Source organism: Peromyscus leucopus, chromosome 16_21 (genome assembly GCF_004664715.2).
Source record: "Peromyscus leucopus breed LL Stock chromosome 16_21, UCI_PerLeu_2.1, whole genome shotgun sequence".
Lineage (NCBI taxonomy): Eukaryota > Metazoa > Chordata > Mammalia > Rodentia > Cricetidae > Peromyscus > Peromyscus leucopus.
In genome coordinates, this window is record NC_051084.1 from 37,748,528 (window position 1) to 37,775,483 (window position 26,956).

General features: G+C 48.9%; 2 long non-coding RNA genes across 2 annotated transcripts; one reads left to right on the forward strand and one right to left on the reverse strand.

Moving 5' to 3' along the window:
- Position 1: 1 nt before the first annotated feature.
- Positions 2-26,879, reverse strand: LOC119086128. Its single transcript, XR_005090183.1, has 3 exons — positions 26,831-26,879; positions 24,045-24,129; positions 2-84 (listed from the first exon to the last, which is right to left on the reverse strand). It is a non-coding gene; the product is annotated as an uncharacterized LOC119086128 (long non-coding RNA).
- Positions 23,695-24,823, forward strand: LOC119086820. The gene is made up of 2 exons (XR_005090184.1): positions 23,695-23,952; positions 24,470-24,823. It is a non-coding gene; the product is annotated as an uncharacterized LOC119086820 (long non-coding RNA).
- Positions 26,880-26,956: the final 77 nt, after the last annotated feature.

The window sequence follows — 26,956 nt, forward strand, 5'->3', positions numbered from 1 at the left end:
AGAGGGCAGGGTTGTAGGCTCCCAGGCTGTGGAACACCTCCTTGACCTCCTGCAGTGAGGGACACCAAAAGCGCATGTCTGCATCTGTCAGGACAAAGGAGGCAGAGTTGAGACTGGGGAGAGGAGGGTTGGGCCACCCCCCTGCCTGGGCGATGCCCAGCTCCGGGTGGGCAGTTTCTCCATGTGCTGGCCTCGGGGCCTCACTGCATGAGTGAAGCAGCAGGTGTCTGTGTTTCTCAGGTACTCCACCGGACTTCAGGGCCGCACTGAAGCACACAGGCAGGAGGATGGCCAGGCCTGACGTCCATTCAACCAGGGGGCAGCTGGGCTCAGCTGCTCATGGCCAAGTGAGCTCCCTGACACTGCCCACTGCTGCCCCACTGGTACTGTTGCTGAGACCTCCTGGGCCTCCTGGGCCCCTGCCCTTGCCAGGAGCATGCCCTGCCTCCCCTTCATGTGCACATCAACAGGGAAAAACTGCATCCTTAGAGTTTTCCCTGTCAGACCATTTAAGGACATGTTCAGAAAACAACAAGAAAATGATGCTTGGCCAATGCTGCAGGGCAATCACCCTTCCCACAGGCCTTTCTGCCCCTTGGCCTTTCTGCCCCTTGGCCTCTCACACCCTCACTAGGGGGCCGAGGTTCTGTCTCTGCCCTGTTAGCACTTCTCTGTATTCTCCTATCTGTTAGTTTACTCGTTTCTAGTCTGCCTCTCTCCAACAGTACACAAATTTGTGCTGGCTCATTCCTGTAATCCTAGCACTTGGGAGGAGGAGGCAGGAGGATTGCTGTGACTCTCAGGTCAGTCTTGGCTGCAGAAATGAGACCAACTCTCAAAAATAAAAATAAATAAAAATAGGAATACTGCAGAGGAAGGGCCACATCTGCATATACTTCCAGGGCTTCGGAGCAGCCAGCATGGAAGAAACTGAATGAATGAATGAATGAATGAATGAATGAATGAATGAGAGAGTCCACAACAGAGCATGACTAAGCAGTTCACAGGTAAGAAGGAAGCTGTAAACAGGTGTTCTCAAATGTTGAATCCAGACCTTGGAGGCTGGGCTAAGACATTTGAGTAGCATCGGGAGGTGAGTGTCCCACCCTAAGGTGAAAAGTAACCCAGTGGAGGCTCCATCCCCTGCCCTCTGGGAGCACAAGTCCAAGAGGGAGAGAAGCAGGGAGATCAGCAAAGGCCCAGGGTGTTCCTGCAGAAATGCGAGGCACATAGAAGGTACAGGGCCTAGCCAGGTGTCTCCTGTGGTCCTGTATCTGCAGTCCCGCTTCGGAGGAGGCAGAGGCGGGGAGATCGCTGGAACTTCCAGATGGTCTACAAATAAGACTGTCCTAACAAACAAAAACAGAACTGGCAAGGTCAAGATGTCTGCAGCTAAGCCTCGCAACCTGAGTTCGGTCTCCAGACCCACTCAGTGGAAAGAGAGACAGTTTCCTCCAGCTGTCCTCCGACCTCCACACCTAAGCCACGACGTGAGCACACCCACACAAGTAAATACGCATACAAATAAAGAGGAATGTAATGAAAAGATAAACCCCCAAACTGACATGGACTCGAACCTTCCCTGGGGCGGGGAAGCTGACTGCAGTGGACAAGGGAGGCGTGGCCACAGGTGATGGTGAGGGAGACACCCACCTGGAAGAGGGCCAGCCATGACAAGAGCCGATTAAAGGGAAGAGCATGGGGGGACCAGACGCAAGCCAGGCCACAGAAAACGGGAAATGGCACGATCTTCAGGGCATAGAAAAGGGGAGCCTCCTTCCACAAGAACCACGCAAGGTTCTGTTACCTCAACTCGTGGAGAGGAGTTTCTGCAGGTCACACCATCTGCCGTGCTGACAGACAGCGCCTGGCCGGGCACAGGGTCTTTGAAAGCTAGCCAAGGCCATTGCTTCAGCAGGCATAGGGTGTCTCTCTCCTTAGAAATGTATATGGGTCGGGACTAACCAAGTAAGTAATTAGACTCTCAGAGGAGGAAAAACTGTTGTTGTTTTTTTCCCCTCTCGGCAACCTAACAAGTCAGAGAGCAGTAATAACAGCCCTCAACCTCCTCACAAACGAGCTGGGGAGAGTAAGTCTCCCCAACACAATGCCAGTCCCTTCGCCAGAGCTCTGTTTACCTGGGCCTCCGGGGGCCTCTGCACGTACATGCACTCACACGTGGGCGGGAGCATGAACTTTCCAGAGAGGGGAAGAGAACCGACCCAGGGCGAGGCCGGCTGGGCTGGGACATCCTGCCAGGCCCTCAGAGCCCCAGGGGGATGTGTCCTGCCCCACCTCAGCCCACACAGGTGCTCAGGGCTCTAAAACCCCCAAGGGCAGCAGAGTTGAGTGTGGACCTTGGTGCCACACCCCTCTTCTCTCCCACCCAGTTATAATTCCCCAACACAGTGCGACCAGACCTGAGGTGTCAGGGCAGTTTCAAAGGAAGGGGCCCAGATGTCGCGGATAAATCAGTCCTCATCAACAGCCCTGGAAGTTGGTTCTTGGATGACAGGAAAATACCACCCAGAGGCCATAATTAAGGCTTCCTAAGTAGGCCATGCGCTCAGCTTTTCCTCAGCTCTGTGTCCCAAATGAGGGATTTCTGGAGGGCTGACACATAAGAAAATCCAGACTCGAAGCCTCCAGGCTCTGTCTCTATCTCAGTCTCTCCACACGTAAGGCAGTCATTTTAGGTGACTCCCAGAGCAGTACTCGGGCACTGGGGCTTTTCAAATGCCAGCGTGGGCAGCGGGGCTCTGCCAGAGGCTGGGACCGGAGGCGGCCCTTTGAGGGGCTCTCCTGGGATGGAAAGGATGCTTTAAAAGGAAAAACGGTATCTGGCCTAAAATAAAGTGACTTTTCCATCTGTGTCATGGAAGAAGCTGTTTTTCAGGGCTGTGCTCCCGGCACGGTGACATGGAATGAGAAAACCACACGTGTCCTAAGCACTCTGGCAGCCACTTGGCCAGCCCCGGCGGTTCTGAGCCCGGCTCTCAATCCCCTTTCCGGGCCTCCACCACTCCTCTTGGGTCAGCACAGGTATCCAACGGTGAAGCAGGCGCTCTGCTCCTGCCACCTCACCCCAGGTCAGGTGTCTAATGAGCTGCGCTCTCTCAGCCCGGGTCCTAATTCTCTGCGGTCCCGTAAGCCTATGCCCCGGGAGGAAAGGAGGCCCCAGGAAGGGGAGGAAACTCTCATGGGAGGCTGGGAACTGTCTTACTTCCTATTCCAGCTCTCATGACCTAACTTCCTCTGCTCCTTAGTGCTTAAATTCAAACTAGGTTCAGTGTGGCTTGCTTTAGTCACTTAGCTTCAACCCGAGGCACCGAAAGCGTTTACTCACTCAGCAACTGTTGATTGAACAAGGAGAGGGTGCTATTGGAAATGTTCGGGGGAGGGGGGGTCCTGATGCTGGAGACCTTGGAGACAGCAGCTTGGTGGGAGAGCCCGATGCACCAATTGGAGACGAGCCGGGGAGAGGGACAGCAGATGGCCCAAGCCCACGCAGGCAGGTGTCCAGGGTGAGGGGCACACCCCGAGGAGCAGTGTGACAGACGAGGTTCAGAGACCTGAACCCACGGAGGATTTCAGAAGCAAAGGAACGGTGTGTGGCTTTGGGATGGAGACAAGGGCACAGAGGCAGAAGAATATCCAGAACTGAAAGGCAAAGGAAGTCACAGCTCTTGGGAGGTGACCCTGTCATCAAAGGGATCCATGGCCTCAGTGAAAAAGGAAGCCTGGCTATCAAAGCAGGACTTCAGTTTTTCTTTTCGTGGTCCTGGAGATGGAACCCAAGCCCTTGCACATGCTAAGCACATGCTCTACCGTTGAGCTACATTCCCAAGCCCTGTGCTCATGTTTTAAACCCATGTACAGTTATTTCCTCGCCCCAACCACAGCACGAGCACAGGGCACGCCTTTCTCCCCAGTACTGACTCTGCCTCTCCCAGCACCCCGTGAGTCCTGCTGATCTTGGCCCTTCTCCCCTTTTTGTTAGGCTTGAACTCGTTCTCTGAAATCTTCCCTTCCCCGCTGAACCTCTCCCTCAGAGACAGGGTGTCACTACGTGCCCTAGGCTGGCCTTGAACTCTCAGCAATCCTGTCTCCCTCCCCCAGTCCGCTTGCCGTTTGTGCACTGTGTTCCCCTACCAACTGCAGCCTCTGAGGTCCGGGAATACCGGTGTGAGCCGCTGTGCCCTGCTCTCTTGGGACTTTCAGTTTCTTCTCGGTCTTTGCGACCAGCTCCAAGGGCGCTCTTACTTTTCACTCTTCCCCCACTCATCCTGGGCAGAGGCTCCCCCTTTGTGGTCCCTAACAGCCTCCCTGCATGCCTCCCTGGCATCTCTGCGGGCCTCTGGCCTGTTGATTCATGGCTCTGCACCCAGCATAGATGATGGCGTCCCCAGGCCACCTCTCCTTTCCTCTGCCCTCGGTAACACACACCACTGCCTGGTGTCACCTAACACCAGAGTATTCAAGGCCCCCACCATTCAGACTGCATTGTGCCAGACCACAGATGCACTCACACTGGCTAGAAAAAACAGACAAAAGCAAAACAAAAACCCACCTACGCTTAAAGAAGCTTCCAGTCTGTTTCTACGGTGAAAAGGGAGTCTGCGGCGGTGCAGAGGCCTGAGCACACCTGTCCTGTCAGGCCTGCACTGCCACTGTTCTGCTCTGTCTTTCTCAGTCTGGGTCTCCAAGCGCCAGGTCATCTCACGGCCCAAGAAGACATCTATAGGCCCAGCCATCACATCTCAGCGCCAGACTTTCCTCTTTCTTTCTTAATAAGCGTATATTCATGTATATCATGTGTTAAACACACACACACACACACACACACACACACACACACACACACACACACACACAAATCTGTATGTGAGAAGAAATGTATTTGTCTTTCTGAGTCTGGCTTAATTCAACATGATGAGCTCCAGTTCTACCCATTTTCCTAAAAATGACATAATTTTATTCTTACTATATAGCCTTGACTGGCCTGGAATTTGCTCTGTAGACCAGGCTGGCCTTCAACCCACAGAGATCTGCTTGGCTCTGCCTCCCAGGTGCTGGAACCAGAGGTATGTGATACTATACCTGCATGCTGTTTGATTTTGCTTGTTTATTTTTTGAGACAGGGTTTCTCTGTGTAACCCTGGCTGTCCTGGAACTTACTCTGTAGACCAGGCTGGTCTCGAACTCACAGAGATCCACCTGCCTCTGCCTCCTGAGTGCTGGGATTAAAGGTGTGCGCCACCACTGCCCAGCTACTGTTTGATTTCTTAATGACAGCTATCCTGACGGGGGTGAGATCGGGCCCCTCACAGCTTTGACTTGTGTATCTCTAATGCTAGGTCACTGCACTTCTTCTGAGGTCTTCTGTCCAGTTCAGGCAGCTAGCTGTCTTCTTACTTTGCCATCTGCTCTGGTTTCCCTCTCTGTTGTAACAAAACACTGTGACTGAAAGCAGCTTAGAGGAAGAAAGGGCATATTTGGCTTTTTTTTTTTTTACAGGTCGAGGTTTCAGTCCAGCATTGAGGGAAGTCAGGGCAGGAACTCAAGTAAGAACTCAAACAGAAACCATGGAGGAAGGCTGCTTGCTGGCTTCCTCTCTCAAACTTCATGCTCAGTTAGCCTTCTCGTAAAGCCCAGAACCATCTGCCCAGGGAGCTGTGCTGCTCCCAGTGGGCTGAGCCTGGGGTCCTCCCACATCAATCAGCAATCCAGACCACCTCCCACAGACATGCCCACAGGTCAATCTGATGTGGGCAGTCCTACAACTGAGATTCCTTTTTCACGTGACTCCAGGTTATGTCAAATTGATAGTTAAAGGCAACTAAACATCATCTAAACGTGCACTGCTGTACTGCTTCTAAGGATGTGGGGCTCTCAGTGTGAGTCAGGAGATAGGAACAAACACCTTTCCCAACTTCAAACGCCAGATTGAGAGTGCTTCCGATTCCACCAACAAGCTTCCCAGGACTGCTGTGGCATGCAGTTGTCTAGAGTAGGTCCGCCCTCTGGGTTTCAGAACCCGATCTTTTTAGACTATGCCTGATCTCTGGAAGGAAGCAAAACAGGACAGCTGGCAAGGATCCAGAGTGATGGAAGTCTTCATTTGTTGCTTTGGAAGACAGTACAGCAGTTTCCTACAAAGCCCAACATGCTTTTACAAAAAGACCCGACAAAGGTGCTCACTGGGAGCTAGCCAACTGAGCTGAACACAGGGCCTTGGGAAAAGCTGCTTGTGTTTCTAGCAACCTTATTCATCCTTGTTAAAAACTGAAAACCAAGCTGGGTGATGGCGCACGCCTTTAGTCCCAGCACTCAGGAGGCAGAAGCAGGTGAATCTCTGAGTTTGAGGCCCGCCTGGTCTACAGTGTGAGGACAGCCAGAGCTACATAGAGAAAACCTGTCTCATCAAACAAACAAACAAACAAAATCCCAAACAACAACAACAACAGCAAATCTAGAACCAGAAGTCCTTCAACAGGCAAGGAGATAAACTGTGTTATGTTCATATAACAGCATATGTAGCAATAACCAAAAAAAAAAAGTTATGGGAACAAAAAAGATGTGGAAGAGCCTTGAATGCTTATTGCTGAATATGACAGAAACCAATATGTAAAAACTAGATACTGTTTCTTGCTGTGGGATGTTCTGTATGTCCTGTGGGAGCCCTTCTTGGGTTCTTTGTGGCGTTACCCAGCAGGTCCGCATAGAGGATGATTAGGACCATGGGCCTGAGTGCAGGTGTCTGAGATGGTCTGCACTTGGCTGTGCTGGGGGATGGTCTGTATGTCAAGTTGTTCTGATTGATCAATAAATAAAACCTGATCGGCTGTGGCTAAGCAGGAAGGATAGGCGGGACTAACAGAGAGGAGAAATAAAAGGACAGGAAGGCAGAAGGACTGACTGCCAGATGCCGCCAGCACAAGAAGCATGTGAAGATGCTGGTAAGCCACGAGCCACGTGGCAAGGTATAGATTTCTAGAAATGGGTTACTTTAAGATATAAGAAAAGTTAGCAAGAAGCCTGCCACGGCCATACAGTTTGTAAGCAATATAAGTCTCTATGTTTACTTGGTTGGGTCTGAGCGGCTGTGGGACTGGCGGGTGACAGAGATTTGTCCTGACTGTGGGCGAGGCAGGAAGACTCTGGCTACAGTTTCTGTCTTTTTTTGTTTTGTTTTACCAGACAGGGTTTCTCTGTGTGGCTCTGGCTGTCTTGGGACTTTCTCTGAGACCAGGCTGGACTCAAACTCAGAGAGATCCACCTGCCTCTGCCTCCCAAGTGCTGGGATTAAAGGAGTGTACCACTACCCAGCCTTCTATTTTTATTTTTTTGGTTGACTGCATACTGTTTTTTGTCATGTTAGACAGCAAGGATGCCTAGGGTAGACTACATACTGTGCAATTTCAACTGTGACATTTGAATAGGGAGATACTACAAACACAGACGCTGCCCGACACTGGGGGCCAGGGGTGAAAACACACACACACACACACACACACACACACACACACACACACACACACACAATTTTTATTTTTATTTATTTTGGTTTTTGGAGACAGGGTTTCTCTCTGTTGCCCTGGCCATCCTGAAACTCCGTGTAGACCAGGCTGGCCTCAAACTCAAAGATATCTACCTGCCTCTGCTTTCTGAGTGCTAGATTAAAGGTATGCTCCACTACTGCCCATTCAACAGACAATTTTTATAATTAAAAATTATAAAAATAAAACTTAAAAAAAGATAATTTATCATGATCAAGTTAGGTTTATTCTAGAGATGCAGGGATGTCTCCATACATGCAAATCAATAAATGTAATACCTTACACAAATAGACTAAAGAACAGAGGAGACGTAGAAAAGGCTTTTGACAAAAAATTAAACTTTTTTTTTTTTTTGATACAGGGTCCCACTGTATATCCCTGATTGGCCTGAAACTTGCTCTGTAGACCTTAAGGTCCCAGAAATCCACCTGCCTCTGCCTCCTGAGTGCTCAAATTAAAGGCATGTGCTGCCACACCTGGCTCCTTTCATATTAAAAGTCCTGAAGAAACGGAATAGAAGGAACATATCTCAACATAATCAGGACTACCCATGGCAATCTACAGCCAACACTGTACTGAATAGGGAAAACTTTCAAGTATGTGCAGCGAAGTCAGGAGCAGGTAAGGTTGAACACTCTTCTCATTCTCATTCAGGACAGTACTGGAGCAATAGGGGAAGAGGAACAAGCAGAAGAAACATCAACAGGACGGGAAGAAGAAGCATTCTAGTCACAGATACGATTTTACGAGAGACTGTGTCCCCAGAGTGGTGACACATGCCTTTAATTTCAGCACTGGGATAAGTGACTCTCTATGAGTCTGAAGTCAACCTGGTCTACATATCTTGTTTCAGAACAGTCAGGGTTACACACTGAGACTCTTATCTCAGAGAGAGAGAGAGAAAGTGGGAGGAGGGACCCTAAAGACTCTACCAGAAACTTCTAGAACTGTAAGCATCAGCACTTTCAGCACAGTGGCAGAGTGCAAAATGCACACCCAGAAATCAGCAGCCCACTTAGAAACCAGCAGGAAACACGCTGAGAAAGACAGCAGGGAACAATGTCACTCATAATATGTTTCACAACCCACCCCTCCCCTCAGAATAAACCTACCAAGAAAGTGAAAGACCTCTACAACGAAAACTTTAGAACACTTGAAAAAGAAACTCAAGAAGAAGCTAGAAGATTAAATGGTTGTCCTACCAAAAGCAGTGACAGATTCAGTGCAATCACATCAAAATTCCAATACCAGTCTTCACAGAAATAGAAAAATTAATGTTTACTGAAGCACAAAAGATCCCAGATAACCAAAGCAATATTGAACAATAGTGCTGGAGGGATCACCATAGCTGGTTCCAAGGTACAGTCTGGAGCCATGTAACAGAAACAGCATGGTGCTGGTAGAAAACAGGTATGCACATCAATGGAACAGAACAGAAGTCAAAACAGAAACTCATGCAGGTATAACCACCTGATTTTTTTGACAAAAATGCTAAAAATACTCATTTGTGCTGGGAAACTGGATATTTACACATAGAAGAATGAAACTAGATCGCTATCTCTCACCCTCTACAAAAATCAACTCCCAGTGGATCAAAGACCTTAATGTAAGACCCCAAACTCTAAACTACTAAAGATAAAGCAGAGGAAACACTTCAAGAAAGCACTTTAGTCAAGGCTCTCTGAGAGCTCCAGCTGCTCAGGAAATTAGGCCAACAATTGACAAATGAAATTTGCCATGAAATTAAAAAGCATTTGTACAGCAAAGGAAATCTGTCAATCATGAGAAGAGGAAGCCTACAGAATGGGCGAAAACCTCTGCCAGACACACATCTGACAAAGGATTAATTCTGTTAATAGTTTATGCAAGAAAACAGACAATGCCACTAAAAACAGGGGCCACGGAACTGAACAGAGATCTCACAAAGGAACAAATAGAAATGGCCAATGAACATCATAAACAATGTCCAACATCTTTAGCCACCAGCAGAACTCAAACTGAAAGTATTCTGTGAGTCCATCTCAGTCTGGTCAGAATGTCTATCAACAAGAAAACAAGTGACCTGGGCCAGTGGTGGTGGTGGCCTCGCCTTTATTCCCAGCACTTGGGAGGCAGAGGCAAGCAGTTCTTTGAGTTCAAAGCCAGCCTGGTCTACAGGGCAATTTCTAGGATGGCCATAGGCACACAGAGAACCACTCCCACAAAAGAAAACTCTGACACCCAATGCAGGCAAGGTTCTGGGGAAAGAGGAACTTTGGTGGGAGTATAAATTGGTACAGCCACTATGGAAACCAGTGTGGAAGTTTTAAAAAAGCTAAAAGTAGAATTAGTATATGATCCAACTCCTGACATATACCCAAAGGTAAGACTCATATCCTACCACAGAGATAATTGCTCATCCATGCTCAGTGCTGCTCTGTTCCCAACAATCAGGAAAAAGAAACACTCCATCAACTGATGAATGGGTTGTGAAGATGTGGTATATAAACACAACAGAATTTTATTCAGCTCTAAAGAATAATAATAACTGCAGGAAAATGGATGGAGTCAGAAAATATTAAAAAAAAACCAAAACAGAAAACAAACAAACAAGCAAACAAAAACCCTAAATGGCCCAGGTTCTGAAAAAAAAAATGCAACATGTTCTCTCATTTGTATGTGGATCTTAGCTTTGGATTTTGAATTTTCTGTTTCTTTGAGGTGAATGTCTATAGAGGCCATGAAACTAGAAAGGGATCGTGAAGGGGGGAAACCGTGGTGGGTGAGTAGAACATATCCAATACAGAAGCAGAAATGGAGATTACTGCTGTGGAAAGGGTTAAGTTGGGATGGGTGTGGGGAGACGGGAGAAGACGTGGGGGGAGAGCTAACCCAGACTAAGGGCACATGGAAAACCACATGGAAACCTACCACTTTACAAGCTAATTAAGACTATAATAACAACGACGACGATGATGATGATGAAGATAACAAAGAACTTCTCCAGGCTGGGATACAGCTCAGTTGATAGAGTGCTTGCCTAACTTCACGAAGCCCTGGCTTAGAACTCTGACACCACATAAACTGGGTGTGGTAGTGCATGCCTAGAATGTCAGTACTGAGGAGGTAACAGCAGAAACATTAGTGGTGCAAGGTCATTCTTGGCTACATAATGAGTTAAAGGCCGGCCTGGCATACCGGAGACCCTGCCTGGAGAAAGAAAAACAAAACAGAAGCCCCCAACAATGTCAAGTCATAGAACAGATTCTGGCTCAAGAGTCTGAAGCTAAAAAGAAACCCTCTATCTCTGCCTGGTCACTCTGTCCCTCTAAGAGGCTGGTCCCTCAGAATCTGGAGTTTCTCAGCCCCAGCTACCCACCAGGTTGCCCTGGGAGCTCGAGACAGGCCTGGTGCCAGTGTGGTGTTGAGTGAGTTCCAGGCCTCCACTCTCCTGAGCTTTGGCAGCCCTGATGCAATGGAACTTTGAGATGCCTGCTGGACAGGTAATGGGACGCAGAGCAAGGCGAGAGGTAGAGAGCTTCAGAAGGCAGGGGAGGGGAGGTGGATGGCGGCCAAGCTGGAGCAAAACACAAGTGACTGCCCCCCCCCTCCAGTCCAGCTGGGCCCACAACCCTGACCGTGGAGCACAAAACAGCACATCTAGAGCTTGGCCAACACCCCCACCTCCACAGCTGGAGGACCCTAAAGGATCGGAGCAGCTGTGCAAGGATGTCTGTGGCAGGTGATGTAGGGTTCTACTCATTCACCAGAGAACTGCCTATGTCCTGTGATGTGCCAGGCTTGTACGGCTGCCAGGAACCCCACAGAAGGTTAGGACTGAAAACAACAGAGACAAGACCTGGGGCTGTGGAGATGGCTTGGCAGGTAAAGGTGCTTACTGCTCTGCCTGATGATCCGAGTTTAATCCTCAGAACCCACCTGGTGGAGGAGAGAACAGGCTCCCACAGGTTGTCAGCTGCCTTCCACATGTGTGCTGTGACCTACATGCACACTTCCACACACATACACACAAAGACACATCCACAAAGTCAGTCCATGTTTTCAGTTGTTGTTGAGATGGGATCTCACTATGCAGCCCTAGCTAGCCTGGATGGAACTCCTTGTTTAGACCAGGCTGGCCTCAAACTCACAGAAATCCACCTGCCTCTGCCTCCTCAGTGCTGGGATTAAAGGTATCTGCCACCACGGCTGGCAGAAATAAGTAAAGGTGAGTTTGATCACTAGCAACACGTAAGTCAGGTGCGGTGGCACACACTTGTAATGCCAGCACTTGGGAGGCAGAGACAGGAGGATCAGGAATTAAGTTATCCTTGTCTACATAACTGAGTTTGAGGCCAAACTGGGCTATGTGAGACCCTCTCTCCAAAAGACAGTGGGTGGCATGGGAGTGAATCGTGAAGGAGTTAAGGGGATAAATATTGTCAAAATATAAAGTTCTCAAAGAAGTAATCAAAATATTATATCAACATTTAATTTAAAAACTCAAGTCCCCTTGTCTCAGCTTAGTTTCTGTCGCTGTGAAAAAACACTGACCTGACCAGCTTTGGGGAGGAACGGGTTTGTGGCTACAAACACATTAAACCACACCTTTTCCTGTCTTGTTTTATTCCAGATTATCACAATATAAAACACAGTTCAACCTTTAAAAGTCCCGTTCTCTTTAACATTTTCAATACTTCAGGGGCTACAGAGGCCGTGCAGAGGTTTAAAGCACTTGTTACTCTTGGTCCAATTTCTAGAACCCACACGGTGCCTGCCTCATCACCATCAGTAATTCCTGTTCCAGGGGATCCAAGACTCCCTTCTGACCTATTTGGGTACCAGGCATGAATGTAGTAAACATACATACTTACATGTAGGAACAATACTCATACATATAAAATAAATAAATCTAAAATTAAATTAAAATTTGAAAATGTCAACAACTGAAAGCCCAAAGCCTCTTGAAAATGTTCATATTCAACCTCTTAACTGTGAGTTCCTGTAAAATTGAAATTAAATTACATACTTTCTTATTTCAAGGGAAGAGCCAGGGTAGAGTTACAATCAGATCAGAACAAAATCAAGCTCCAATGGTGCAATAACTCAGTGTCTGGCATTTGGTGCTCACACACGATCATCTGGGCTCCAAAGAGCCTTGGTAGTCAAGTCTCTCCTGCTCTGACATCTACAGCACACACAGCTCATCTCCATCCCAGGCTGGCTCCACTCCCCAGGTGCCTCTGTCCTTAGTGGCCACCCCACGGTCCTGACATCTCCAATATGCTTACGTCTCCACTGGCCTCTTTAGGGACTCCAACTCTGCCACATGGTACCAAACTCAGCTTCTCTCCCATGGCTCTCTTAATTCTGGGGTCTTCATGGCAACTGAGGCTGTACCTTTACCAAAGGCCTCCTGCTTCTCTAGGGAGACTCTAAGCCTGCCACATGGTGCCAAGTCTCAGCTGCTCACTATGATCCCTTCATGCCTTCAAAACCAATAGCATGTGGAAGTCTCCTCCACATCACCAAGTTCAGTTTCCATCCTGAGATGCACCTCAACAATGCTGGTCTCTTATTCAAATCACAGTTGATTTTTCCAGCTCCAGATAAGCAGCATCAATTATCTCAGTAAAGCAAAGGTTTTCCTTCAGTGGTGCTGGTCTAATTCTTCAACCTCATCTGATCAGTAACAACAGATTCTAAATTCAAGATCCATCCATCTATCTATCTATCTATCTATCTATCTATCTATCTATCTATCTATCTATCTATCTATCTATCTATCATCCACTGCAGTGCTCTCAGCATCCTTCTGTCCTAGTTAGGTATCTAATGCTGTGATAAAATGCCAACCAAAACTATCTGGGGAAGAAAGGATTTATTTCACCTTGCAGATTATACTCCATCATTGAAGGAAGTCAGGGTAGGAACTCAACACAGGAACATGGAGGCAGGAACTGAAGCAGAGGCCATAGAGGAATGCTGCTTACTGGTTTGCTCCCCTGAATTGCTCAGTTTGCTTTCTTATACACCCCAGGACCACTTGCCTAGAGGTAGCACCACTCACAATGGGGTTAGACCTTCCCACATCAATCATTAATCAAGAAAATTTCCCCACAGGCTTGCCTATATGGCATTCTTATGAATGTATTTTTCTCAATTGAGTTTCCTTTCTCTGAGATGACAACTGATCTCTTGTCAACTTGATATACAAACACATTACTATTCAACTATGATGTCTCCTTTCTCATCTCCCCAAGATGTCATATTAATATTAATATCACAACATAAAACTTTCCAACTTTTAAAAGTCCCATAATCGGGTGGAGGCTGGAGGGGTAGGAGGAGGGAAGAGGGGGATCTTTGATTGGTATGTAAAATGAATGAAAAAATTTTCTTATTAAAAAAAAAGCCCCATAATCTGGGGCTGGAGAGATGGCTCAGCAGTTAAGAGCACTGACTGCTCTTCCAGTGGACCAGGGTTCAATTCCCAGCACCCACATGGCAGCTCACAACTGTCTGTAACTCCAAGATCTGACACCCTCACACAGACATGCATGCAGGCAAAACATCAATGCACATAAAATAAAAATAATAAATCTTAAAAACTCAAATATTTTAATAGTTCAGTCTTTTTAAAATAATCCAAAGTCTCTCAACTGTGGGCTCTTTCAAAACCAAAAGCAAGCTAAATACTTTCTTACTCCAAAAGGGACAAACCAGGGCACAGTGAGTTCTGCTTCTTCTTCCTGAGTGCTGGGATGCTGTGGGATGTTCTGTATGTCCTGTGGGAGCCCGTTCTCGGGTTCCTCGTGGCTTTACCCAGCAGGTCCGCATAAAGGATGATTAGGACCACGGGCCTGAGTGCAGGTGTCTGAGATGGTCTGCACTTGGCTGTGCTGGGAATGGTCTGTAGGTCAAGTTGCTCTGATTGGTCAATGAATAAAACCTGATTGGCTGTGGCTAGGCAGGAAGTATAGGCGGGACTAACAGAGAGGAGAAATAAAAGAACAGGAAGGCAGAAGTCACTGCTTGGAGCCACCGCCAGGACAAGGAAGATGTAAAGTACCGGTAAGCCACGAGCCACGTGGCAAGGTATAGATTTATAGAAATGGACTAATTTAAGATATAAGAACAGTTAGCAGAAGCCTGCCACGGCCATACAGTTTGTAAGCAAAATAAGTCTCTGTGTTTACTTGGTTGGGTCTGAGCGGCTGTGGAACTGGCAGGTGAGAGAGATTTGTCCTGACTGTGGGCCAGGCAGGAAAACTCTAGCTACACTGGGATTAAAGGCGTGCGCCACCACCGCCTAGCTTGGGAACCCAATCTTAAATAAGTTTTTACTACTCTAGAACAGTGGCTCTCAATCTGTGGGTCTAGACTCCTTTGGGGGATCAAACAAACCTTTCACAAGGGTAACCTAAGACCATCAGAAAACAGATATTTGCATTATGATTCATAACAGTAGCAAAATTATAGTTATGAAGTAGCAATGAAAATAATTTTATGGTTGGGGGTCAGCACACCATGAGGAACCGTACTTAAGGGTCCCAGCATTACGAAGATTGAGAACCACTGCTCTAGGGGTAAATGACTGTAATCCCAGTACAGATGAAATTGAGACAGTAGCATCAAGAATGCAAGGAAATGGTAAAATTATGTATATACCAAATAGTTATTTTAAAATAAATTGCTTTGTGATTTATCATCACTAAATGTTTTGGGGGATGCACTGGTTAGTTTTTTTCAGTCCACTTGACATAAGCGTTTGAGACAGTTTTCATGTAGCCCAGGCTGGCCTCAGATTTGTTATGTAGCCAAGGATGACCTTGACCTTCTGAGTCACCCACTAAGCACTGAGATTTCAGGTGTCCCTGTGCTGAGGATCAAACCCAGGGCTCTGCACATGCTAAGCAAGCACTCTATCAACTACGTGACATCTCAACCTCTAACTCCTTCTTGTAAGAAGGAACTTTGTGAACACTGTCTGGGAGTTTGGAGAGAGACTAGAAGGAAGGAAAGGAGGAGGAGGAAGGAGAGAAAATACAAGAGCAATGGCAGACAGTGACCTGCAACCTGGGAGCCTCTAGGCCCCAGAAAGAATGATCCCAGAGCCCTGGGAACAAAACGGGGAAAATTCAGTGACCAAGGCAAGAAGAAGGAGTATCCAGAGACCCTGCCCAGGAAAATGAACCAATTTGTGCTTAGAGTTGAACTTCTCGCCCACTTTCAAAGTATCTGAAGAATGTCCTGGCCAGGGCCATTCTATCTTACTACAGCCCCTCCTCCTACACAAATATGAGAGACGCCGGGAGAGAGAGCATGGACTGCGTAGGTAAAAATGAACCACATTGTTCTAGAGGCTGCTGGGAAAGGCCTACGTGCTACTTGCTCCTTTTCTGGAGAGTTTGGTCTCCAACAGGGGAGAAACAGTGCTTTCTACTCCACAGGTTCAAGGGGACTGGGGCTGAGATAATGGCCAGTTCCACACCTCTGCAAGCACCAAGACCATTCAGCCAAAACACATTGTTAAACTAACATGAAGTCATTACTTCCAAACAGTTAATTGCTCAAGAATGTTTGCTTTCCAAACCAAACTCTACCACAAGAAAAAACAAAAAACAGAAGAACGATTACAGTTAATAAACTTCAGGTTTGGCAAAGCTGCAGGACACAAGGTCAGTGTGCAGAAAAGCCAATCATATTTTGCTTTGTTAGGAGTGAAAGCTTCACAGGGGAAGTAAAGAAAATTGTCTTACTTATAATAGCATTGCAAAGAATAAAATACTTAAGGGATACATTTAGATTTTATTTATTTAATTTTAGTTGTGTATGTATGTGTAAGCCTGTGTGAGTTTCAGGAGCCCATGGATTCCAAAGGGTGTCTGGTCCCTAGTACTGAAGTTACAGGCTGCCTGATGTGGGTGCTGGGACCTGAGCCTGGGTCCTCTGCAAGAGTAATAAGACCTCTTAGTTGCTGAGCTATCTCTCCCACCCTGGTACTTAGGAATAAACTTAACCAAGGAAGCATAGCTCATGTATACTCGAACACTGTGGAAAGAACAGTGAGGAAAGATATCCCATGTTCATGGACTTGAAGACAGGATTGTTACCATGGTGTCGTGGTTTGCATGTGTCCCACAGTGTTAGAGACTTCATTCTCAAAGCCACAGTGGGGAGAGATGGGCTGTTCAAGAGTGCTGAAGTCATGAGAAAAGAATTCTTAAGAATGGGCTGATTATCTTGGGAGGAGCTTCCTCCTGAAAGGACGTGTTCAGCGGCCTTCTCTCCTATACTCCTGATGCCTTTGGTGACCTTGTGACACAGAAGTATGGTCCTGACCAGAAGTGGCCTTCAGGCTTAGACTTCCCAGTCTCCAAAACAGTGAACCGAATACATGTCTGTTGTGTCCAAATCACCCAGTCTGTGGTATTCCGCTAAAGCAACACAAAACAGACCAAGACAGAAGGCAAGCACTGCCTGGCTAGCTACGGATTCAACACAGCAAGAATAAAAACTCCAGCTGTTATTTTTACATAAATTGTCAGGATTTCCATGGCGTCTCAGATGAAAATGTGGGGACTCTGAATTGCTGCAACCATTTCAGAAAGGGTAGAGGATGAACACAACTCATTTCTGAAATCTACAGTTAGTCAAGAATCCCAACTGTTGGCATAAGAACAGACACATGAACCAATGAGGAAGCTGGGAATTCAGAAAGAGACCCCTACATTCATGACCAATTGACTTTCAACATGGCTGCCAAGACAATTCAGTAAAAAGGGAATAGTGCTGGGACGACTAGACAGCTCCGATGAAAGAATGAAGCTGAGCCGGGCAGTGGTGATGCACGCCTTTTATCCCAACACTTGGGAGGCAGAGGCAGATGGACCTCTGAGTTTGAGGCCAGCCTGGTCTACTGAGTGAGTTCCAGGATGGCCAGGGCTACACAGAGAAATTATATCTTGAAAAAACAAAACAGAATAAAGCTGAACCTCTGTCTCACATCTTGTATATAGGAGAGGGAATTCATGGTAGATCAAAAGACCTACATTTGTTTGTTTGTTTGTTTATTATTTACTAGGCTGGCCTGTAACTCAGAGATCTGCTTATCACTCTGCTTCCTGAGTGCTGGGATTAAAGGCATGCACTACCACCTCCTGGATTTGTTTGTTTGTTTTTCAAGACAGGGTTTCTCTGTGTAACTTCGGTGCCTTTCCTGGAACTCACTCTGTAGCCCAGGTTGGCCTCAAACTCACAGAGATCTTCCTGACTCTGCTTCCCCAGTGCTGGGATTAAAGTCGTGCGCCACCACTGCCTGGTTTATTAGTATTTTTTAAGACAGAATTCTCACTATGTTGCCTTGACTGACCTGGAACTCACTATAGACCAAGCTGGTCTCAAACTCATAGAGATCTACCTGCCTCTACCTGATATGTGCATCACCCACTTGACTCAAAAGGCCCAAATTTATGATCTAAAAGGAGAAAACTTTTAGAAGAAACCACAGTTGTCAGGACCAGGCAATGGCATCTTTAAACTGAACCCAAAAGAATGGGTGTAAGGGGAAGCAAAATGGTAAACCGAACTTCGCCAAAATGAAAGCTGGAAATGGGGAGCTGCTCAGTGGAACTGAGCTGGAAGCCCCAGCACCCACATAAAAAGCTGGGTATAAGTAAGTGTGCCTATAACCACAACATTGTCTAAGAGCTTCCTGGACAGCCTGTCCAACCCAAAGGAATGAGCATCCAATTCAGTCAGAACTGTCTCAGAGTAGTAAGGCAGACTAAAGCAGGCATGGACCTTGAAAACATTTTGCAAGAAGCCAGAGAAAAACACTACAGACTGTGTGGTATTATGTAAATAGCCACTGTGGCACTGAGCATACAGGTCCAGGCCTTTAATACCAGCATTTGGGAGGCAGAGGCAAAGGCAGGAGTGAATTTGAGGTCAGCCTGATCTACACAGTGGGTACCACATCGGCCAGTGCTGTATGGTGAGATCCTCTAAAGAAAAAGAATTCAAGACTGGTCTCAGATACAGACTAGTCTGGGATACATAAGATTCCTAAAGAAACAAAAACAAAAAAACCTAACTAACTAACTTTATGTCAAGTAGGCAAAGAGACAGTAGATTAAAGATTGCCAGGAACTGGCCAGAAGGGTATACTGGGAAGGGTCTGACTCCCAACGGGTGGGTATAAAGCTTCTTTGGGAATAACAAAGCATTCTGTAGGCAGACAGCAGAGATGGCTGAGCTAACCAAGCACGCACCAGTGAGTGAGTCTACAGCCAGCCAGCCAGCTCCAGGTTCCTGCTTTGACTTTGCCCTGACCTACCTCAATGATGGGCTGTGACCTGGAAACTCAAGCCAAATAAGCACTTTCCTCCCCAACTTGGTTTTGGTGAGTGTTTGATCACAACAACAGAAAAGACACTTGAAAATGTCCAGGTCTGACAGCAGCAGCCACGCCCTTCTTCCTTGATCAGGGTAAGATCTAGACCGCCCTGCACCTTAGCAGAGGAGCCACGGGAGGCCTCAGCAGCAGCCAGGTCTCTGAGCCACAGTCTGCAGAAACAGCTCTGGCTATTCCAGCAGAAACCAGGCTATTTCCTGCCAGAAGGTCCCGCAGAGGAGGCACATCTAGCCAGAACTAGGGCTGCACATGTCAGGGTCTAGCATTTGCTGTTTCTTTGTACTGTCTAAACAGTTACTTCTCTGCCAACTTTGCCACCTAAGGAACTAGTTGACCAGATATTAGAGGTATAGATGCAAGCTATTGTGATAACTCTGCTCAGACAATGTAGCCACCCTTGGAATCCTGGGGTTGGTTCCAAGACCCTCTCCAAAAATCTGAGGTTCCTCGGGTCCCTTATACAAAATACCACAACAGTTCATGGAAGCCACACACACCGCATATCTTTTCACAGTCTTCAAATCATATACCTAGTGCATCCCTCCATGGTCTTCAGACTCTCTCTGGAGCCTCAGAGTAGTTAACACAGTGGCAAGACTGTACAAACAGGGAGCCTTATTGTACTGTACAGTTCAGGGACTCATTCTAAAATAAAGAGTATCTGAAAAGAAGCTGGGGAAATGGGCTTCTTGGGTTTTGTCCTAGAGGGTCAGCTTTGTGAGACTGAAAACTCCACACACAGCCAAGATGTTCAAAGGGCACTGACAGTCAGAAAATATGGCAAGCAGCCTTTGAAGCCTGTGGCCCAGTTCTGTACAGCGAAACAAGGTGGAAAGAATGTCCTGGTGGGCTGGGTGTGGTGGCGCACGCCTTTAACCCCAGCAAACCCGAGGCAGAGGCGGGTGGATCTCTGTGACTTAAAGGCCAGACTGGTCTACAGAGTGCATTCTGGGACAACCAGGGCTATGTAGAGAGACCATGTCTCAAAAAACTTCAAGCAAACAAACAAAAAGTCCGGGTCAGCCGGGTGTAATGCGGCACACCTTTAATCCCAGCACTCAGTGGTAGTGAAACGGCGCTGGTGGTGGCGGAAAAGTCATGGCCACGGCCACGACTGCCAGAGTTACAAAGAGCTTTATTAGAAAGAAGCAGGGGATAGGAGGGAGCCAGGCCTGGCAGGGGAGGGAGGGAGCCAGGCCTGGCCGGGGAGGGAGTGGAGCGGAGCAGGGAACAGAGAGAGAACACAGAGCAGAGAGCGCAGAGAGAGAGGTGGGGGTCCACTTCTGGCTTTTTAAGGCGGGGATTGCGTGACCATGCAGTGGCAGGTGCTCCGTCGCCAGTGCCCACTGATGATGTAAGACATAAGACACAGGACCCCGAGCTGCGCAGGTACAGAATCCCAGCACTCAGGTGGCAGAGGCAGGCGATCTCTATGAGTTTGAGGCCAGCCTGGTCTACACAGTGAGTTTCAGGGCAGCCAGGGCTACATAGGGAAACCCTGTCTTGAGGGGAAAAAAAGTCCTGGTAAAACAGAAAATGAGGGTTGGCAAGATGGCTCAGTGGGTGAAGGCACCGGCCACTAAGTCTGACAACCTGAGTTCCATTTCCAGAACCCACAAGGTGGGAGAAGAGGACCAATTCCCACAGGCAGCCTTCTGATCTACACACACACACACACACACACACACACACACACACACACACACACACGCACGCACGCACGCACGCAATCAAGAAAAGGAGTATATGTGATGGTCTGAATGAGGAATGGCCCGTATAGCGCAGGCATTTGGACACTTGACCCAGGCTGGTAGAGGAAATAACACAGCTTTGCTGAAGAAGTAGTCACGGTCACGGGGAGGAGCATTGAGAGTTCAGTCTCACCCCACTTCCCTCTCTGCCTTGTGCTGGGGTTAAGATGTGAGTGCTCAGGGCTGGAGAGATGGCTCAGAGGTTAAGAGCACTGACTGCTCTTCCAGAGGTCATGAGTTCAATTCCCAGCAACCACATGGGGGCTCACAACCATCTGTAATGAGATCTGGCGCCCTCTTCTGGCCTGCAGTCACATATGCTGTATCCATAATAAATAAATAAATCTTAAAAAAAAAAAAATGTGAGTGCTCAGCTTCCAGCTGCCAGCCAGGCTTGCCGCTGGCTGCCATGACAGACTCATTTTCTCTGCAACCATAAGCCCAAGTAAAACTCTCCCAGAGGTTGTCTTGGACACGGTATTTAATCACAGCAACAGCAAGGTAAATAATGCACATACAGAGAGAAATTCATGCAAAGTGAGGACTCTTCTTGTGGCCCGTGTTTTAAAATTTGCGTGCTAGGGATCAGACTCAGGTTTTCCTGCTTAGGCACACATTTTATCACTGAGTCGTCTCTTTTCAGCCTTGAACCCTGTCTCATGAGAACATGTAAATGCATGATAATCCTATGGCAGCCATTTTGGAGCCTTGAGGTGAAGGAACAGAAAAGGTGGACACAGAAACCAGAGACCCGATGCTATAGAGCAGAACACACAACCAGCTACCTGTGGGTTTCCTGTCATATGCCACTACCAGTCAAGGTACAGTTCAATGAAAAAAGGGCTTGACAACAAGAAGGCTGTGTGATGGCATGCACTGACCTGGACCCAACCTGTGTGGGTGGACCCTTCAGATAGGGCAGGCACTCCATCTGGGGCTCACGTGCTCTCCTGGCAAGTGAGTGTGCAATCCTGCCCCATGCAGTTTCCAGAGGTGATCAAAAGCCTCCTGGGGCCTGGTTCCTGCAGGCCAGCCACACCCAGCTGGAAGTCCAGTCCCCCCTCCTCTGCTTCCTCTTCCTCTGATGGTAGGTGCTGGCTCCCTGCCCTCCTCTTGGTCATCTGCTTTCTGAGGACAAGGGCTGGCCTGAGTCATCCTGTCCCTTTGCCATCCAGCTGGACCCTAATGCAGGAGGCCTCCAGGCATCTGTGAGTGGATAGTGAATATTCCCTGAGGTAAAGACTAGTTAAGTTCCAGAATATTCCATCCTCCAAGTTCATCACCAGCTGCTTCTCAACACATCCTGCCCTTACACATCAGCCTATCTGGAGTGCTCAAGTCTTTAACTCCCGTCACAGGACATGCTGAAACTGTGCCCTACTCTCCAGACTCAGTAAGTGGGCTGGGATAAAAGTGACTGCAGAAGACCTTCCACAGGACAGGCAGTCAGAGAAGAGCCATCAGTGAGCACACCCCCCAGGGAACAGGAACCGAGGTGTGGAGAAGACAGGTGTGAAGGCAAGGCAGTCCTACAGTTCTGCCTTGAGCTCTGCTGTCCTCACAAAGGCCCCAGGGCCTCCAGGCTCTACGTGAACCTGAGGAGCAAGGCTTCTTTTGTAGCTATCCTGGATTTAAATTAACCTTTATATGTCTCCTGTGTCGGGGTGCAGCTAGGCAGTCAAACATGCTGACAGACAGGAGGCTTTGTGGCCTGTGAGGGCAGTGGCCCTACACTCTCACTGCTGCATGGCCATGAGCAGCTTCCCAAGCCAAAAGCTGCTGAACAACTCTCCTCTCTCTCCTCAGCCCCTGGTGGCTACAGCTCTATGAACCCCCCCTCTTGAGGGATGGCATGCAAGTGGGATCAAGGTGTCTGCCCTTCTGCCACAGTTCTGTTTCAGTAACATAAGGGTTCTGGGGCTCATCTATACTGCAGCGTGTGTCAGAGTTGCCTTCCTCCCGTCACATGCCTACTCTGTCCACCATATATATGTATTTCATCATACATACATACATACAGGTATGTCATATTTTGTTTATCTGTTCATCTGTCAGGCATGTAGGCCGCTTCCACCTTTTGTCTGTTATGAACAACGCTGTGGTGAACACAGGTGTGCAGATACCCGTTTAAGTTAGTTCTTTGTGGCTCAGGCTAACTAAGTCAGTGGGGATCCTCATCTCAGACAGGGAGTTCTCTAGGCCAGGCTTTATTCTACTTAGCAGGGGACAGAACCCGTCTGGACTCAAAGGTGACATCTAAGGACACACTCTGAAGCTGGGGGAACCAGAGCAGAGAACCAGAAACCCAGGAGCTACTTTGTAGCCCTCCTGACTGGGGGGAGGAGGGCAGAGTGGAGGAGACACATAGCACAGCATGGAGAGCCGTGGACAAGGAAGGCCTCTGTTTCCAAAAGGGCAGGCATGCTGCAGAGGCGGCCCTGAGGCCGCAAAAGGCTACACAGGCCACAGGGGCAGAGGTTACGAAAAGGAAGAACACGCTCGGACTGGTGGCTTCTGAGAAGCCTTAGTGAGGGGCCCACGGGGGCGTCTGGAACGCTCTGATTTGACAGATGGCTCCGTCTTGGCAACCCCTGAAGCAGAAGAATACTCAAAGGGCCGGGGGCTCTGGGGTACCCCGGGCTTCAACCTTGGCCCTCAGAGCTGTGTGTGTGTGTGCGCGTGCGCATGCGTGCTTTGGGGTAGGGAGTAATGGCTGGACAAAGGTGGAGTCCAGTCCTCTGAGAGTCCCTCCCTGCCAGCTGTAAGCAACTTCCAACTGCTTACATAACAATTTTTTGGTGCCAAAGTGTCTAGGTTCAGGTACCAAATGATGGCATCTGGGGAAGGTGTAGCCACTAGCAGGACATGAAACGCTTCTCTGGAATGCTGAGTCAAATATACCCAAAATGCCCCAGCCAAGGCAGAGACCGGAGGCTGTCACTCAACTGAGGTGCCGTTAGGAGAGCACGGGGTGGGAGCAGCTCTGAGTTTCCTTCCTGGTGACGCTAGGCCAAAGTGCAACTCCGATGCGCTGCCGCTCTCCCTCCTGGGTCCCTGGAAGGATTTGGATGACAAGCTGTCCTTTCTGAACGGTACAGGGATCCCAGGAGGCTGTGAGGTCAGCCTGGATTTGGTCACTGAGAACTGGACCACAGCCTGGTGGGGGTTCCAAGGAGCCTGCTGGCTGTTTGTCAAGACACTGGAGTCGGAGCCAAAGATGTGCGGCCTGATGTCTCCATCACAGGTGACGCATGTCCCCACAGCATGCCGGGCTGGGGTGGGGGTAGGGAGACAGGCTCCAGTGTGTGAGTACACACTCTGCACCCTGGTACTTACCAGGCTGACGGAATAGTCCATCTATGCTGAGATCCCAGAGGAGATCAAAAGCTCTTGAAGAGGTTTCTGGAGGCCATGTTAACAACTAGGAAGAAAACAAAACAAAAACAGCAACAACAAAAATGTATCACAGAGTAATAGTAGCAAGACTTCATACAAATTTATTATCTTTTTTTGTTTGTTCTCAAAGACCCTCAAAGGCAGGATCTCACGTAGCCAAGGCTGGCCTAGAACTCGCTGTACAATTAAGGATAAACCTTGAACTCCAGGTTTTCCTGCCTTTACCTCCCAAGTGCTGAGATTCTAAGTATAAGTCACCAGAAACAGTTTCATACATGTATACAATATTGTGTATTAAATATATCTCATTTAATGCTTCCAAGTCAGTAGGGTGGAAGGATACTGTCATGACTATTGCTTTACAGATGCCAAGACTCCCTTCCTCCTGCTCAGCCACACATCTGGAGACGGCAAGCAAAGCAGGACTCTACCTGGAAGCTGATCTTACAGGCTATGCCTGGCTCAAAAAGTGGCACTCTCTAGGCCAGCACTGGGGTCTACAAGCTCGACGCGCCGCCCCTCCCCCCCCCCACCTGCTGGAGCCTGATTGTAACGAACCATTTCCTCAGTCTCCTGCTCCATAGGGCCTATGGCTTCCCTTCCTCCCAGCTGTGGTTCTTAAGGATTCTGTGTCAGAAGCCAAGGCCCTGCTCCTCTCCTGTATTCCAACCTTCTCAGTTCTAACAGCTTTAACGTCTACCAACATGAACATAAATTCACTGGGGATGTAGGCTACCTGCTTTTGTCCACCCTCCCTGGCAAGGCCCATCAATAGGTGCCCCTGCGACCATGGTGAGGGGTGCATGTAAGTCCGGAGTGCTGAGGCCTGGGCTGTTTACCTGGTGTGTACAGTTGTACCTCAAGAGGCCCTGGGAGCAGGGAAGAGACAAGCCCAGGACCTACCAAGTCTCAGCAACAATAGGACATCTTTTCCAAAGGAGTGGTCAACTGAGCAGAGGTGGTAAGTTCTGCTGGTCACCCCTCGTGTTAGAATGGATAACCTGTGACCCGCCCAATTGAGTTAAATATGCCTGGACAGGTCAGCTAGTTTCCCATTCAGAAGCCTGCCCCGAGTGCCCATCCCTCCCTGTCCCTGGTTTCCTTCGGCCTGAGGCCTAGCCTTGTCTGACTCCCTGTGAGAAGCCCCTGTAGTCAGTGGCTTTAGGGAGACGGAGCCTGACAGGGGCAGGAAGCAGCTCCGTGTCCTTGCTGTTCCTTGCCCGGCCCTAAGCAGAGCTGGGGATCTGCGGGAGAGACACGCGACCAGACAGACGGACTTTCTCATTTAACCCACACTGGACTGCTGGCTCCATCACACAAAGCTGACACCACCAAGGACTTGCCCAAAGCGACAGCCTGAGCTTCCACCTGGGGGCTAGGTCTCGACTCCTCTCCCCTGGCACCCCTCTTGGTGCTATGGAGGTGGCACAAAAGATAGGGAGGTTTCTCCACCAGTCCATGGCCTGAATTCCGGAACCTAGTGGAGACTGAGCCGTGAAAAGGGAGGGCACTCCTCGCCTGTCAGGGTCACACAAGGACCCTCTGTGGGCGATGTCTTAGAGGGGTTCTTTGTGCCTCCCAATGGCCAATTGTGTATTTGTCATCCACTGTGCATGGAGCAGGAGAAACGGCTGCGGGTGCAGAATAATGGCCTGACTGTTCCCAGCTCCTACCCGCCCTGCAGCCCCAATCTCCCCACCCCAGGGACTGGGGGAGACAGAGAGCAGGGTGACAGCTATGCATAAGGGTCCCAGGAGTCCTTCCCCTCCAGGACAGGGGCACCACAAGGGTCCCCAGAGGCTGCAGAGTGAGCTCCATCTGGAAGGCAGCCAGCCCGCTAAGCTTGGGAAGAGCCTTAACACTCCGCCCTGCATGGCAGCCCTGACTGGCAGCTGGGCTCCAGGCCTCAACTAGCAGCTCTGGTACCAGCTGTAACTTGTGACCAGCCCAGCCCCAGACAGGGACAGGCCTGGGCGGCGGCCAAGGCAAGGCAAGCGCAGGACATTTGGAGGGCAGCATTAGGTCCTGGGCCGTCTGCTAGCCTTTCACCTACCAGAGGTTTACATCCTCACACAGAATGTGTGTTGCCTCAAGGCAAATGTTCCTCCAGGGAGGAAACTGGGGGCAGAAGGAACTGTTCTAGGCTCTTCCAGACCACCTACAGCTTCAGAGAGTAGCAAACCCTTAAACTCCAGAGAGTCTATAGCAATGAACTCACGAGCTCTGACCTCCAGGGCTGCAGACGGGCCTTGGGTGCCCCCTCCAGCTGTGCCTCTGGGATGAGCCATTCATGGCTGTGATAGCAGGATTGGGGATGTCGGGGGCAAAGCAGGGGAGATTGGTGTTTATGATGGACACTCTTGCTGACTAGAATGGACCGAGTCACTCAGTTCTAAGCCTCATTAAGGAACAACACTGGGCACCTCAGGAAAAACAGACCCCTCACTGGGTAGGTTAGCACAGGAATACCCTAGAGGCACACAGTCTGGGGGTACTGAACAGAGACGTCCAGACAGACTCCATGTCTTGGACTAGTTGAGTCCCTGCACCTCCTGGACCTTGGCATCTTCAGCATTACAGTGAGGATTAATCCTTCCTCTGTCACCTGGATCTGAAGTATCCAAAGCAAAAAGAAGCTAAGCGGCCAGCCAATCTGGCCTTGGGGCCTGGCGGGGCCAGAGGGCTGCATCGTTCCCGCCACCTAGCGGCGGGGCTGTGTCTCTCACCTGGAACAGCCACCGCAGCAGAGGTCGCGGGTAGTCAGAGGCGTGCAGGTTAGAGGTTGCTCAGGAGACCCTGGTGCAGAAAGGAGAGCTGCTGGGCCTGTGAGGACCTGCGGGGTCGGGGCAGTC